The sequence below is a fragment of the Ornithodoros turicata genome, chromosome 4 (genome assembly GCF_037126465.1).
Source record: "Ornithodoros turicata isolate Travis chromosome 4, ASM3712646v1, whole genome shotgun sequence".
NCBI lineage: Eukaryota > Metazoa > Arthropoda > Arachnida > Ixodida > Argasidae > Ornithodoros > Ornithodoros turicata.
Window position 1 is genome coordinate 45,573,150 of NC_088204.1, and position 15,524 is coordinate 45,588,673.

At 42.2% G+C, this 15,524-nt stretch overlaps 2 long non-coding RNA genes across 7 annotated transcripts in view; one reads left to right on the plus strand and one right to left on the minus strand.

Moving 5' to 3' along the window:
• Positions 1–2,105, plus strand: part of LOC135391484 (uncharacterized) — a 44,251-nt gene extending 42,146 nt beyond the window's left edge. For both annotated transcript variants that reach the window (XR_010421978.1, XR_010421981.1), the window contains one exon: positions 1,692–2,105. This is a non-coding gene — a long non-coding RNA (uncharacterized LOC135391484). The remainder of the gene's footprint in view (positions 1–1,691) is intronic.
• Positions 113–15,524, minus strand: LOC135391486 (uncharacterized). Of its 5 annotated transcripts, none has more exons than XR_010421992.1 (5): positions 15,364–15,524; positions 11,900–12,003; positions 11,704–11,782; positions 9,400–9,672; positions 113–1,840 (listed from the first exon to the last, which is right to left on the minus strand). It is a non-coding gene; the product is annotated as an uncharacterized LOC135391486 (long non-coding RNA). The 5 variants fall into 5 exon arrangements; XR_010421993.1 differs by having other exon boundaries at positions 9,400–10,811; XR_010421994.1 differs by having other exon boundaries at positions 113–378; positions 1,694–1,840; positions 9,400–11,782.

Below are 15,524 nucleotides of genomic sequence, written 5' to 3' on the forward strand. Positions count from 1 at the left end.
AACATCACCAGTTTATCACTTCTAAAACAGAAGATGCAAAAGAGGGCATGTATACAAGGGCAAGGGGCAAAGAGAACATTCAGTGCTCCACAAGAGGAAGAAGAAAAATTGCTAAAGTCTGAAATAACAAAATTTAATGTAAACATATTTTGGAATAAGTTCAAGACAACATTTCACGACAGACAAGACACTCTGTAGAAGAGAATACCCCACAGCCTGATAATGACACAGTAGCTATACCTGATAACGATGTCAAATATCATATCAGTGATCATGAGCACACCACGCTGTGACTGGCTGAACACCCCAATGCTGGTAAAATGGAGCGGTGGCAGCTTGTTCCCACAGTAAGGAAACCCACCGGGGAAGAGATCCTCACTGCATGGTAGATTCCAAAACCTAAGCAAGCATTCTTGATTTTTGTGCAGCATTCACTGATAGTGACAAATATATACAGCAAACAATGCAGGAAGCCTGGCTGGTTCAGAAGCAGCCCTGAGATATAGTATTGGAGACACAGACAACATCATAGCATGCCTGCCTCATGCCTGTGTACTTTTCAGGAATAGCAATGAGGACACAGCCAGCAGGTGACACACAAACATTAACACACATACACGAAAAAACACGCACCAAGATTAGGAAAAGCAAGCATGTTACACTGAATGTGAAAGACAGTGATAAGTATTCCGTAGGTAACATTGGCCCTGAAGAAGAAAAAAAAAAGAAAGCAGGAAAGCAGGAACTGGGTTGGCAATGGAAGAAAGAAGGCAAGACATGTCCTTTAGTATCAACATGAGGACAACAGAAGTAATGCAAAAGATGCTATTCTATGTGTTCCAAAAATGACACTATTATATGAACTCAAGTCCCGAAACACAGACATCTCGAAAAACAGAAGAAGAAAGAGCCCTGAAACAAAGCTTGAAACTGTTTGGTAGAGGCTGGTTGCACCATGATTGGATATTTCCTGCTTAGGCTCAGCGAAATGTAAGCCATGAACTACAAGTGTTTTACTACATCACTCAAACAGAGAAGATATGACAACAAATCTAAACGGATGACATACGATAGCGTGCTACAAAAATCTGTAGTTGTTTGTGCCAAACAGTATGAATAATTCACACATTCGTTCCATAGAATAAATAAATAAATGTTCGCTTGAACAAAACACAGTTGAATCCAGAACAAGTGATGCAGACTGCAGAGCCCGTGGCTGGGTAGTTCAGAGCATGGTTCAGAGTGAAATGGGAAGGAAAGAAAAATGCAAACTTAAAACGAAGGAGCAACACGTACTGCTCCTCAAAGACAGCAGCAGTGGTGCTTTTGTCTGTTGCACAGAGCCAATTGCTGCAGGTAGCCAGGATGTTATCACATACATGCACATACAGAACACAATCTGGGGAAACTATGCTATGGCTATGGCACTCCCTGCCTGGCATGAAAATCAGACTGCACAGTAGATGGAGTAAAGTAGACTGTGTGTGAGCAACTGTGGTACCGAAAATTTGTTACTATGATCAAAGACGTTGGATACGTTTGTCACCGAACAGAAAACCGTTACAGGAATTTCCAAGAATGTGGAGGGCTTAGCGAAAATTTTGTTGGTGCACTATTCACACATCATATATGTATATACACTAAATAATGGAATAAATTTACAAGCCTAAGAAATTTTAATTTCTGTGCAGACCTGCTTCTGTAGAGACGAAGACTTCATTAAACCAAAGACCAGCACACTTAGTGCCCATGATAGAGACAAAGGAAGAGGATAGCGGAGGCTTCTGGTAAGAGAGAAGACAGATTTCCCGCGTTGGAAGGGCTGCTTGAGGGACAAAACCTGCAAGTGGAAATATTTTTACATCAGCATCACATATATAGAATGGTCATGCATGCCAGTCAGTATTGGGTACATGCAGTATTTGCTGGAAGCAATTTTGCCCTTGGCCTAACTACATTTAATTTGATTGTTCAGCATGAAATCAAAACAAGGCAGAAGACAAAACACATTTGCACAGTGCAGCACAGTATTATGAGAAGATTCGTTTCATGTATGATTGAATTTGAAAGTAAAAAAACAAAAAGAAAAGTTACTACCTGTTACTGTAAAACACCACAGTGTGCTGTACTGTGCTGAGCAAAAGTCAGAGCAAATGAGCAGAGCTTTTCTGGCCATAAATGTGCCTAACGTCAAGTGCCACCAGTATTCTTGATGAAGGTAGGAATACATGTACAGTACCCTGGCAGAAGGATAGAAATAACGAGAGGAAGTAAAGACATGCATGGAGAGTGATTGCTTTCACTTAACTTGGCAAGTATTGTAATGATGAAAGAAGGAAGTCACTGAAAAGGATAGCAGGCTGTAAGACTGGGTACTTGAGGCTTTGTATGTATTTGTCCTTTCTATGAGTCATCAGAACATAAATTGTCATCAAGTATTGCAATTTCTGTTCTTTCTATTCTTGAGAAAAAAAAAGAAAGAAAAAGAAAAGGTTATGACAGCACTGGATGAAGACGATGATATTAATGTAGAAAAAACAGATTGGAGACTGTTTCGAGCTTCATTCAGAAGATGGTCTCAAGCACTGCTCATCAACTTTCATCTCCACAGGGTGCAGAGGGAGAGAGAAAAATCTATATGATGTCTCCTTCATATAAGACACATTTCAAGCATTGCGCATGGTTAACAGTTGTATGTCAACAAACATGTAAAAAAAAATGTATGTCGAAAAAACAAAATTGTCAAAAATTTATTTTACCAGAGGTTTTTGAAATGTGAAGTGGAGAATTTAGAGCAAAAAATGAAACACAGAGCGCAAGATATGATGCACGTGCAGAAGGTGGATAACATTGAGTAGATTGTACGTTGGCAAGAGTAAAATGATGTGTGTGCTGGGGTAGTGTAGTTACGGCTAGTGAATGACAGATGTCTTTGTTAGTGCGCTGTGTTCACAATTGATTGGAATCGTCAAGTTCTTCAAGCGAAGTGCGAATATGCAAATTTTCACAAACAATGTTATTTAAGGTAAGGAAAGATTTGGGAAAGAGGACAGAACAGGCCTCAGAGAGAGAGAGTATGTATGAGTATGCCTTATGTTTGCAGAAGAATACTTCCTTTACTGACACGTGTTACAGATACATGTTCTTCATTGCTGGATGTTATACTGACAAATGCTACTACAGATGTTAAGTTAACTGGCACAATAGTTACTGACATTAGCAACCACTTACCAGTGTCTCTGTTATGCGCAGCAAAAGTTGATCGAAGTAAGAGAGAAAAGAGCATAACCTCGCAACCAATTACAGGTCTTTCCTTTCTCTTGATCTATTTCGTACAAAATCAGCTTGGTAAACTGGAGTGCAGTGCTTCATGAAAATGACGTAAATCTTTGTTACTCAGTATCGAGTGTCAATTTTATAAGAATTTGTCAAAGACATTTCCCCTTTATACACATGTATAAAAAATTACGAAGCCCAGACAACTCCAGACCTTCGAAAGCATATACGTGTTATTAATTGATTGATTGTTTGGAGAATTCTTGAAAACACTGGAAGATAAAACATTAGATACTTAAGAGTTTAAGAAATAAATTAACGCTGCACAAGGTGAAGTTAGATTACTACTCCTCACTTTATAGTGAAACCTCAAAAAGAAGTGACTTAATGTGGAAAAATCTCAATAACCTCCTAAATTACAAGCCATGTCAACAGTCGGTTGATGGTGTAGAGGAAGACCCGCTGGGACATTCCATCAATGGTATTGAGACTGACAGGGTTGTCATTACCGGAGAAGCTTTCAGAAACACATTTAAGGATTTTTTTTGTTACCATAGTCACCTTCAGTTCAATATCTGCCGGACATGACTACTTGCGAAATCGTGTCCAAGGATCAGCATTTTTATATAGTAGCTACAACCTACTTACGAGGGTGGTTCCATAAGTTTCCAGCCCGAGGTAGAAAATGCGCGCGAATTTGAAAATGCGATCAAGGAGGCGTGGCCCCATCTGTTGGAGGGTCGGAGCACCACCCTCAACCCTATCCATGCTTTTGTCGGTTGGAGAGCGGCATTTCAAACAGCCAAGGTGCACGCTTCAGTTAAAATGGAAAAAAAATCGAGTACCGCGCTGTGATAAAATTCTTGACAAAAGAGGGACTTTTTCCTAAAGAAATGAAAGCGCAACTGAACAACGTGTACAGGGAAGACTCTCCGTCGTACACAACGGTAAAAGACTGGGCTAAGCAGTTTCGACTGGGGCGAGAGTCCACTGAAGATGATCCACGCGATGGTCGTCCAGTGGAAGTGGTGACACAAGAAAATTTGTCGAGGAGGAAGTGCTGAGCGACAGGCGTCTGAAGGTGAAGGAAATCTCAGAAAGGCTGGGGCTTTCCAAAACAACCGTTTTTCGCATCATTGGCAAGGGCCTTCACATGAAAAAGGTCAGTGCAAAATGGGTGCCACGACTTCTCTCGTCAGTTCAAAAGCAACAGCGCGTCGTGTGTGCCAAATAGTTTTTGGAGCTCTGTCATGAGAACGAGAACGAAGAAGAAATATTGAAGTCAATTGTCACAAGGGATGAGACTATGGTGCTCTACTATGGTCCCCTTTCGAAAAAGGAGTCGATGCAATGGCGCAAACCAGCAGAAGCACCCCCAAGAAAAGCCAAGGTCACATAATCCGCAAAGAAGATCATGGCAACAATATTTTGGGATTGTCACGGGATCCTCCTCATCGACTTCAAAGAGAGGAACACCACAGTGAATGCGACTTATTATGCTTCACTCCTGCACCGACTGCGAGACACCATCAAGGAAAAGAAGCGCGGCAGGTTGAGTCGAGGTGTCCGGTTGCTCCAGGACAATGCCCCTGTCCACATGGCTTCTGTTGCCAAGGCTGCACTGAAGGAGTGCGCCTTCGAAGAAATCCACCACCCACCCTACAGTCCAGACTTGGCACAGAGTGACTGTTCTCAAACTTGAAGAAGGATCTCAGAGGACGGAGATTTCAAAACAATAGTGAGGTCCAAGAGGCAGTTTTCCAGCATCTTGCGGACAAAACTTCGGACTATTTTTTCGAGGGTATAAGAATGCTGGTTGAAAGATGTCAAAAGTGCATCGAAGTTAAGGGTGACTATGTTGAAAAGTGATACGCTTGTTTCGTCTCTATGACTATTAAATGTTGGTCGGGCCAGAAATTTATGGAACCACCCTCGTACTCCTTGAAAATTCAAAAAGCTGCAATATCTACGGGCTACAGATGACACAAATTAAATATGTATGCTATAGACATGATTGCTCCTGCTCCTCTAGTAGACATTTAGAATTCATCCCTCCAAACAGGAACTTTTCCCACAGAGTTCAAAAAACAAAGGTCTCAGTTATCCATAAAAGTGGGGATAAGGTGATAAAGATGACATATGAAATCACTGAATTGAATTCAGTCTATTGGCACCCAGAAATGCCTGTAGAGGGCGTTACATGGGTGGAGTGAGGAAAATGGTTAAAAATTGGGCTGTTCGGTGTAGCAATGTAGCCGTGCCTTTGTGTTGTGTAGTCTTTCGACTTGCTCCCCGGAACGGGGGTTTTTATTGCTATTCAATTCAATGAGTGTTTTAGGAAAAAAATGAATTTGCGAAAGAAGACTTGCTGCACTTATGATGAGCTACTTTAATTTGTGATCAATGCAGGGTGAAATCCGATTAGATGAATTCATGTAGTATAATACGATGGCAGGAGTGTCGTAGAACTTGTGAAAGAGTGATAATCTGGAGATCCTTCCACGTACAGATAGACCTTCTAGGTCAATTGTTTGCTTTAGAGAAGAGATGCTAGCATATGGCGAGTAGTTGTTAGTGATGAATCTGGCAGCACGGATTTGGATGGCTTCAAGTTGATTGGTAAGAATGTTCGTTGGGGGTCCCACTCAGCTGAAGCGTATCCCAACTGGGGCGGACTAATGTTAGGAAGCTATACGCGTAACGTTAGGAGGAGTGGGGGAAGAGATGGCATTTTAAATACGCTAGAGTGCGATTGGCTTTGCTTGCTATGTAATCTACATGGGTTGAACATCAGAGGTTATGATTAAGGTGAACGCTGAGATACGCCGAGATATTTCTACGACGTGGAGGGTGGTATAACACTTCTACATAATGTGTACAAATGGGTCGCTACTGGCTGTTTTCTGCAAGATGGTACGTAGCAGAACTTGTCGGTATTAACTGACACTTGCAAATTACTACATCAGTTTTCGATTAACGTAACATCGTTCTGGAGGATTATTTGGTGTTCAGGGGCGAAGCTTGGCAGCATAATACGGAGTCGTCCGTGAAAAGACTTATGGATGACCGAATACCCTGAGGCAAATCATTAATGAACAATAGAAAAGGTCCCAGTACAGTACCTCGTCGAACACTGGACATTACAGGATGGAACTCTGAGTAGACTCCGTACAAATACAAACTTGGAGCTGGGGTGAGTTTAGGAAGGCGGAGATCCATGCTAATGACAGAGTCAATGTTCAGGTGGTGCAGTTTATATATTAGCTTACCGTATGGAACGTGATCTAATGCCCAGGAGAAGTCGATACATATTACAGCTGTTAGGAAATCCTTCTCGACATTAGCATGAATGTCATGGGTTAAGGAGATGAGTTTCGTCTCACATGAAAAGCGTTTGCGAAAGTCATGTTGACAAGGGGAAATTATGGAATTGGTATCAAGAAAGGTCATTTGATTAGAGAAAATAATGTGTTCCATAATTTTTGAGGGAATGCTTGTTAGTGATATGGGACAGTAATTGCTAGCGCTGTGCCTGTCAGGTTTCTTGTGCATTGGAATGATTTTGCTGAGGCGCTAAGCTTCAGTCACGTTTGCGATGTTTAAGGACTGCTGGAGGATAACTGCGAGATAAGATGCCAAAATGAGCGTCATACCCTTTACGATTTTGGAATTTATAGTATCGAAGCGGCATGAAAAAAAGCTTGGGAGCAAGTCGATTAGTTTTGAAATGCCGCTTTCAGATATTTCAACGAAATTCATAGAGGGACATCCGACATTTTAGTATTCCAGTATGTTGCTTAGGTCCTCAACTAACGCAAAAGTCTGGCTAAGTACTTCTGGGCATTCTTCAGGTGGAACGAGTTCCCTGTTACTGACAAGTTATAATTCCCAGAGTTCGATGGATGTATGGTAGACCAAAATTATTTAGGTACTTTTAGGAGAAGACTGGGTAGATTATATAAAAAAACGTTCTTTCAGCTTTCTTTATTCCTTTTTTGTAGGTCAAAGCACAGCACAGTACAGTGCCCACAACTCAACAATGTTCCAATCTTTAGTGCATATGAATAATTTCTTTTTCTTGTTCATTAACGACTTAATGGCTTTGCCGTACCATGTTGCATGGGAAGAAGTAAAGATGCTTAAAGAAGGTACATATTTCTGGACAAGGTTGGAGAGTAGCGATTTAAAAGAAAGCCAGTTTTCATCCGCAAAATGGGATGATAAGTTCGATAAAAATGACTCGAGTAATGATGAGAGGGCACGATTTATGGTCGTGAAATTTGCACTGTCGTATACCTTCGTGTTTTTTTTAACAGTGTCATGTTTTGTAATCCAACTACGTGTAAATGTGTGAACTCGAGCGCTTCGACCCAAAGACAAAACAAAAAGCACGGCGCCAATCCGCTACGTGATTCAGACGAGGCCAGAGGCCCCAACCCCTGACCGATATTTATGTAAGCCAATACCGTGTCCAAGAGGAGAGGCAATCGGCAAATAAAGATGCGCACGAGCAGTCGTGCATTTTCGATCTAGACAAACGAGAGAGAAATTGTCTACATACATAAACTAAAGTGGATAACGATATGGTGACTTATTCCTGCATATATGTGAGACAATAAGGTATATCAGGAGCAGATGACAAAAGCAAGACCTTGTATGTTTATGGCATTCTCTGTTACACGTGTGGGTGCAGATACAATTTGGTGAAGGTGAAAATATAAACACAGGTTAAGAAAATCTCTAGCAATGGTAGAACCATCGGGTAGTACAGATGGTACGTTCTAATCGACACCGGTGATGTTGAAGTTTCCCGCAAGTATAATGCTATCGTTAGGCAACCGAACGTTAATATCACACATTACAGTAGCAACTCTTGTGCAATGTCACTAACATAATCTGGCAGTCGATAACACATACCCAATAAAAAGAGAGAACAGCCACATTGTATAGAAACCCAAACAATTTCAAGAACAGAATCCGGTACAAATGGACAACAAGATTTTTTTTTTTTTTTACATTTTTACACCGATAAGGACACCCCCGCCTCTTCTTGGCGCTCTGCCCTTATGAGAGTAAGTGAAGTTTGTGACAGTAGGTATGGTATCGGAATTCAACTGCGTTTCTGTCAGTACAAAAACATCACATTTAGATGAGGAGTCAAGATAACAGAGATGGTCCTATTTATTCCTTACACTTCGAACATTTGTGTAAGGTACAGAGGGAAGAGGGGGCGCGGGCGTGGGACATGTACTAGGAACAGCTAGCAATTTACTAAAACATTAAATGAGCTTCGAGTGTTGGGAATGATATATACATCTTTTTGGAATCATCACATCATATACATGGAATTTATGGAATCTTGCCTTAGAAGGCTTCGATTGTACCTTGGCAAATCCTACAAGGCACTTTCATGCGGTACGAACTTCAAGTGTCTAATCTGCACTTACGGAGTACGGACTATTTTTAAACAAGTACCCATGATGCAGGATCTCCTCTTTTTTCCTGAACGACAAAAATTTCACTATGATTGGGCGCATCCTACCAGAATGATAGCTGCCTAGTCGGTGGGCGTCTTCCGGTCTGATAACCTTGCCAAGCTTCTCATTGCATAGTCTGGTAATACGTGTTTCGGATAGTGCACAGCGTTCGTTAGAGTAGTCATCAATCCCGTAAAAGACCACGCTGGACCATCGCATTCTATCTTCCAAATCGTCAGTCTGCTGCCTGAGAAGATCAACTTTCGAACGGATTGTTTCAGAGGCTTTCTCAAGTCTGATGACTGACTCTTCAAACTTTCCAAATAATGCCAGACTTCCTTCAACAGACTGAACCTTGGTAGATAGAATGGCTACTTTATTCTCGGTTGCTTTCAGATCACTATTGATGTCTTTTATGTCATTCAATATTGATGATTGGCCAGCCTCGAGGCGCACTAGGGACGCCATAAGCCGAGTAATCTGCTCATCAGTGAAACAACCTGGGTTTGGTTCAATGTCGCCTGATTGGAGCAGCAACAACTTTGCAAAGTCAAACATATCACAAATACTGCATGTAGCACTGTGGCAGCAACACCAGAAAAGGACCGTCTGGTGTTGTACAGCAACAAAAATACAGTTTACCAACCTGTACGTAGATCAGTGGAACATTAGAAATCTTCATTATGGTGCGGCGGCCTATCCCACTACTCTATGCGTCAAAATTCGCGGGCTTAGCAACGAAGAGTGACGCTACTGTAGATGACGTAGAATCCCATGTGGTTTGCATATATAAAGCGGGAAACAGGATCCACGACTCATGCCCAGCCAACATAGAAGATGCCTATTCAACTGGTAGCAGAAAAAGTTCTTGTGCAGCTGGTAGTGACAAGCTGACTTGAGCATGGTAGAACGGTAAGACCTGTACATAGACCAGTGGAAGATTAGAAGTCTTCATTATGGTGCCGCGGCCTGGCGAAAATTATAGACGAATATCAATTGTTCCTGTATTTTCAAAAGGTCTTGAGAGGCTTATTCACACCAGACTGCAGAAATTTTTAGATAAACATCAAATAGTAACTAACCAGCAGTTTGGCCTTCAAAAGAATAAGTCTACAGAGACAGCTCTATCAAGACTGAACGAAATTACAAAGCATTATATTAAAAAAAAGTGCCTAACATCAGCAAACTACATAGATAACCACAAAGAATGATAGCTTAAACTATCAAATATTGACCAACAAATTAGAATGGTATGGAATTTGCAGAGATGCACTAGACCTAATGGGACTTATTTATCATTCACAGAGCAAGCTGTCGTTATAGATAATGTTACATCTGATTTTGCCTGTGTGGAACCAGGTGTTCCCCAGGGCAGTATTTCAGGATCTTTACTTTTCAACTTGAACATAATTGACATCGTAAATATTTCTCCAATAGAATCTAGCACACTAAAATTAAACTTTATCATATATGCAGATGACACTACACAACTTTTATCTGGGCCATCAGATATAGAGCTTCAGAGACTGCCAAACCACACTCTTTTAAAAAGCTTAAAAATGTGGTCAGCTTGTAACTGCTTAAGGCTTAATTTTAAGAAAACGACACAATGTTGTTTCATCCTAGAAATAAGTATATAAGTCAAAATAATGCTAAACTTTATAATGACGGCCATGATCTCGAGGCTGTATGTTCTTTTAGGACAATGGGTGCTATATCGTCAGAACAGTTACAACAGAATTTGCACTGCAGTTTTATTGCCAGAAAATTAGCAATTTGTTTTAAATTACGTGTCAGTGCCACGAAGCAACTGTGGCTACGAGCGGCATACAGACGTGGACAGATGGAGAGAGGACAGCAGGAAGGAGTGGGGGACAGGGGGGGTTAGTATGCGTCCTGGGCCGACTTCAGGGGGAACTGTGCCGACGTTCGTCTGGAAAGTCTTCGGAAAACCCAGGGAAAACCTCAGAGAGCACAGCCGGTGACAGGATTCGAACCGTGTGTCACCTCCCAGTCTCAGCGTAGAAAGCGATCATCCTAACCACTGTACCACGGCAGCTGGTAAAAATTAGCAATGGTGACTGGAATGCTATGTAGACATCATTATCTGCTGCCAGAAAATATAAAGCTGCAAATATATAATTACCTGTTTGTTTCTAGATATAGTTACTGTTTTATGGTGTTGGGTATTACGACTGCCAGAAACAAAAATACTATCTGTCCTGTAAAGAAGAGCCTTGAAATGTATTCCTGGCTCGCGTTCTCTTATGCATTCAAGAGACCTTTTAAGTGTTATAACATTATGCCAATTTCATAGTTCTTTTAATTATAAAATGGCATTAACGTATTGACTAAGTGTTCGTAGTAATCGTGCAGATTTCTTTGATTTGTGCAACCTTCGGAAATGTTCCTGTTCCTATCAGCTTTGAGCTGTGCAATTTGATGTACGGTCACTACAGTACATGTCGGCATTTTTGTTTAATCAGTTGATAGGTGCGTCAGTAGACTCTTTCTTGTTTTCTAAACGGGAATTGTGCCATTTCTTACAGAAAATATTTGGATAAGGGGACAGAACTGGTTCGAGAGACATATAGGGGCTCGCTTTATGTTGCCAAAAGAGTACGTATTTGCAACGTCCTTGCCAAATTTGTCAGGACGAATTTGCACGTCAAGAGAGAAAGGGAAACAATATGCAATAAGGAGTAGGGCTTGCCTTATGTTGATACAGGAACAAAATTTGTGTATCATTGATCGAACTTAGATGAGCATACAAAGAGACAAAGTAGAAGAATATATGGGAAGTTTGTTACCTTGTTTACCCACCAGATGAAATATAACAAAGAAAAGAAAAAAAGAAATGACTGAATAAATGAAAAATTAATGCACAAAGAAAATCAAAGTTAAAGTCTGGTCAACTTATAAACCTGAACCAAGTTGACCAGCGAGTTACCTGTGGCCCAACATCATCTGGGCTGGTGATAACTATGACAAGTGGTGATGATATAAAAAGGTCTTAGAGCAGAAACCACCTGAAATGACAGGAGGGATGATAGTTAGACTACGCCCCATCACGAATGCACAACAAAAATGAGAGCTGAATGATGGGCAAAAGTCTAGGGAGGAGGTGCGGTTGTCCTGGCCCTCACCTCCTTGATGCTAGATCATGAGTGTAGCATACTGTCCATAAATGGACCCTATAACCACAAAGATCCACCCATGAGCTGAACTGTGTGGTCATGTTAGGGGAAGCCTACGGAAACACCGGGAAACCAGTCATTGAAGAGCAAGTGGCACATTGCATAAATATAAGACTGCTACAGAATTCTCCAGACACCAGCAGGCTGTGTCCACTTAGCTGTAGACTTGGTGTCTGAAAGGCTTAAAGTACAGACAGGTGACAGAGCCTAAAAAAAAAACAAAAAACACATACATACATACAACAACAAGAAAAAGAAAAGAAAAAAGAAACCATCTTGGATTTGCTCTTAAAGACAGGATCAGAGGAAGTACGAAAAGACATAAGAGGAGTTGACAATAAACACAACAAACACTGTCTGCGCCTGTGGCACTGCTCTGATAACATGTGCACATACGGTGAGTGGGCAGCCATGGGAGACGACCGACGCCTACTTCGATGGATCACACAGGGCTCGGAATGCTACGAATACCTCCACAGATTTTCGTCTGGGCATGATGGAGTATAGTAAAAGACACCACTGGTGCTGTCGTCTGCTACAGAATATCTTCTAACTGAGCTGCAGCATATTCCGCGTGGTTAGGAGAGGCTGAATAGGCGTGACTGACTAGCAGATGACACCACTGGTGCTGTCGTCTGCTACAGAATGTCTTCTCACTGAGCTGCAGGATATTCCACGTGGTTAGAAGAGTACGAAATGCATGACTCACATAGCAGATGACACCATTGGTCCTGTCGTCTGATACGGAATATCTAGTGACTAAGCTGCGGGATGTCTTTCCGTGCCCTTCAAACCGCAGGGAATACCCTGCGACTCAGTCACAAGATATTCCTTGGCAGACAACAGGACCACTGGTGTCGTCTGCAAAGAGCATCATGCCTGTTCACGCTCTGCTAACCGCATGGAATATCCTACAGATCAGTCACAAGATATTCCTTAGCAGACTACATGACCAATTGTCTCATCCGCTATATTTCTGCTCCAACACCTGGTATCTCGGTGCCGTGTGAATGCTCAACACAAGACACAGCAGAACTTGAGTGACATCAGCAGCTTTTTACTCCTCCTTACACTACGTGTCTGTAGAATATTCTGCGGGGATGTCCCTCGTGTGAACACATGGTTATAGTTATTAAAAACACCATGGACTAATTCAGATGGCACACATAATTCAGAGAGCATCTGGATTTTCTCAAGTGGCACGCGGATTAAATTGAATGACACTTGGGTTATTTCAGATGGCACTTGGACTAAAATGGACGGGAAAAACTGTAGTGCTCGGAATGGCTGGAATCCCTCCCCAGATTTTCATCTGAGCCTGATGAAAAGGATAAATGCAATTAATCGACCTTATTCGAGAAATAAATATGTGAAAGATTGGAGCACAGACGAGCAGACTGGTCCACGACCCACGGCTACTTCGATCGACCACTGCGAAATAACTACTGCTCGGAATGGTACGAATCCCTCCCAAGATGTTCCTTTGGACCCGATGAACAGGATAAATGCAATTAATGGACCTTATTCGAGAAATAAATATGTGAAAGATTGGAGCACAGACGAGCAGACTGGTCCACGACCCACGGCTACTTCGATCGACCACTGCGAAATAACTACTGCTCGGAATGGTACGAATCCCTCCCCAGATGTTCATTTGGACCCGATGAACAGGATAAATGCAATTAATCGACCTTATTCGAGAAATAAATATGTGAAAGATTGGAGCACAGACGAGCAGACTGGTCCACGACCCACGGCTACTTCGATCGACCACTGCGAAATAACTACTGCTCGGAATGGTACGAATCCCTCCCAAGATGTTCATTTGGACCCGATGAACAGGATAAATGCAATTAATCGACCTTATTCGAGAAATAAATATGTGAAAGATTGGAGCACAGACGAGCAGACTGGTCCACGACCCACGGCTACTTCGATCGACCACTGCGAAATAACTACTGCTCGGAATGGTACGAATCCCTCCCCAGATGTTCATTTGGACCCGATGAACAGGATAAATGCAATTAATCGACCTTATTCGAGAAATAAATATGTGAAAGATTGGAGCACAGACGAGCAGACTGGTCCACGACCCACGGCTACTTCGATCGACCACTGCGAAATAACTACTGCTCGGAATGGTACGAATCCCTCCCAAGATGTTCATTTGGACCCGATGAACAGGATAAATGCAATTAATCGACCTTATTCGAGAAATAAATATGTGAAAGATTGGAGCACAGACGAGCAGACTGGTCCACGACCCACGGCTACTTCGATCGACCACTGCGAAATAACTACTGCTCGGAATGGTACGAATCCCTCCCCAGATGTTCATTTGGACCCGATGAACAGGATAAATGCAATTAATCGACCTTATTCGAGAAATAAATATGTGAAAGATTGGAGCACAGACGAGCAGACTGGTCGCCGACCCACGGCTACTTCGATCGACCACTGCGAAATAACTACTGCTCGGAATGGTACGAATCCCTCCCAAGATGTTCATTTGGACCCGATGAACAGGATAAATGCAATTAATCGACCTTATTCGAGAAATAAATATGTGAAAGATTGGAGCACAGACGAGCAGACTGGTCGCCGACCCACGGCTACTTCGATCGACCACTGCGAAATAACTACTGCTCGGAATGGTACGAATCCCTCCCAGATGTTCATTTGGACCCGATGAACAGGATAAATGCAATTAATCGACCTTATTCGAGAAATAAATATGTGAAAGATTGGAGCACAGACGAGCAGACTGGTCGCCGACCCACGGCTACTTCGATCGACCACTGCGAAATAACTACTGCTCGGAATGGTACGAATCCCTCCCAAGATGTTCATTTGGACCCGATGAACAGGATAAATGCAATTAATCGACCTTATTCGAGAAATAAATATGTGAAAGATTGGAGCACAGACGAGCAGACTGGTCGCCGACCCACGGCTACTTCGATCGACCACTGCGAAATAACTACTGCTCGGAATGGTACGAATCCCTCCCAAGATGTTCATTTGGACCCGATGAACAGGATAAATGCAATTAATCGACCTTATTCGAGAAATAAATATGTGAAAGATTGGAGCACAGACGAGCAGACTGGTCCACGACCCACGGCTACTTCGATCGACCACTGCGAAATAACTACTGCTCGGAATGGTACGAATCCCTCCCAAGATGTTCATTTGGACCCGATGAACAGGATAAATGCAATTAATCGACCTTATTCGAGAAATAAATATGTGAAAGATTGGAGCACAGATGAGTAGACTGGTCGACGACCCACGGCTACTTAGATCGGTAACTGCGAAATAACTACTGCTCTGAATAGGCAAAAATGCTGCCCCAGAAGCTTAGGAAGCTTACTTGACGAGATGAACAAGGTAAGAACAAGTGACACACTTACCCTGTTTAATATTAAAACTGGGCTCACGTAAATCCAACAACAAGCGAGGCTTCTCAAACGGCACGGGGACAAAATAGCCAGTGATCCACTATATGCCAACGCTATCGGCACATAGCCTCGTTCCCAGGGTCGATCTAGACCTTCTCCTATCTTGAATATGT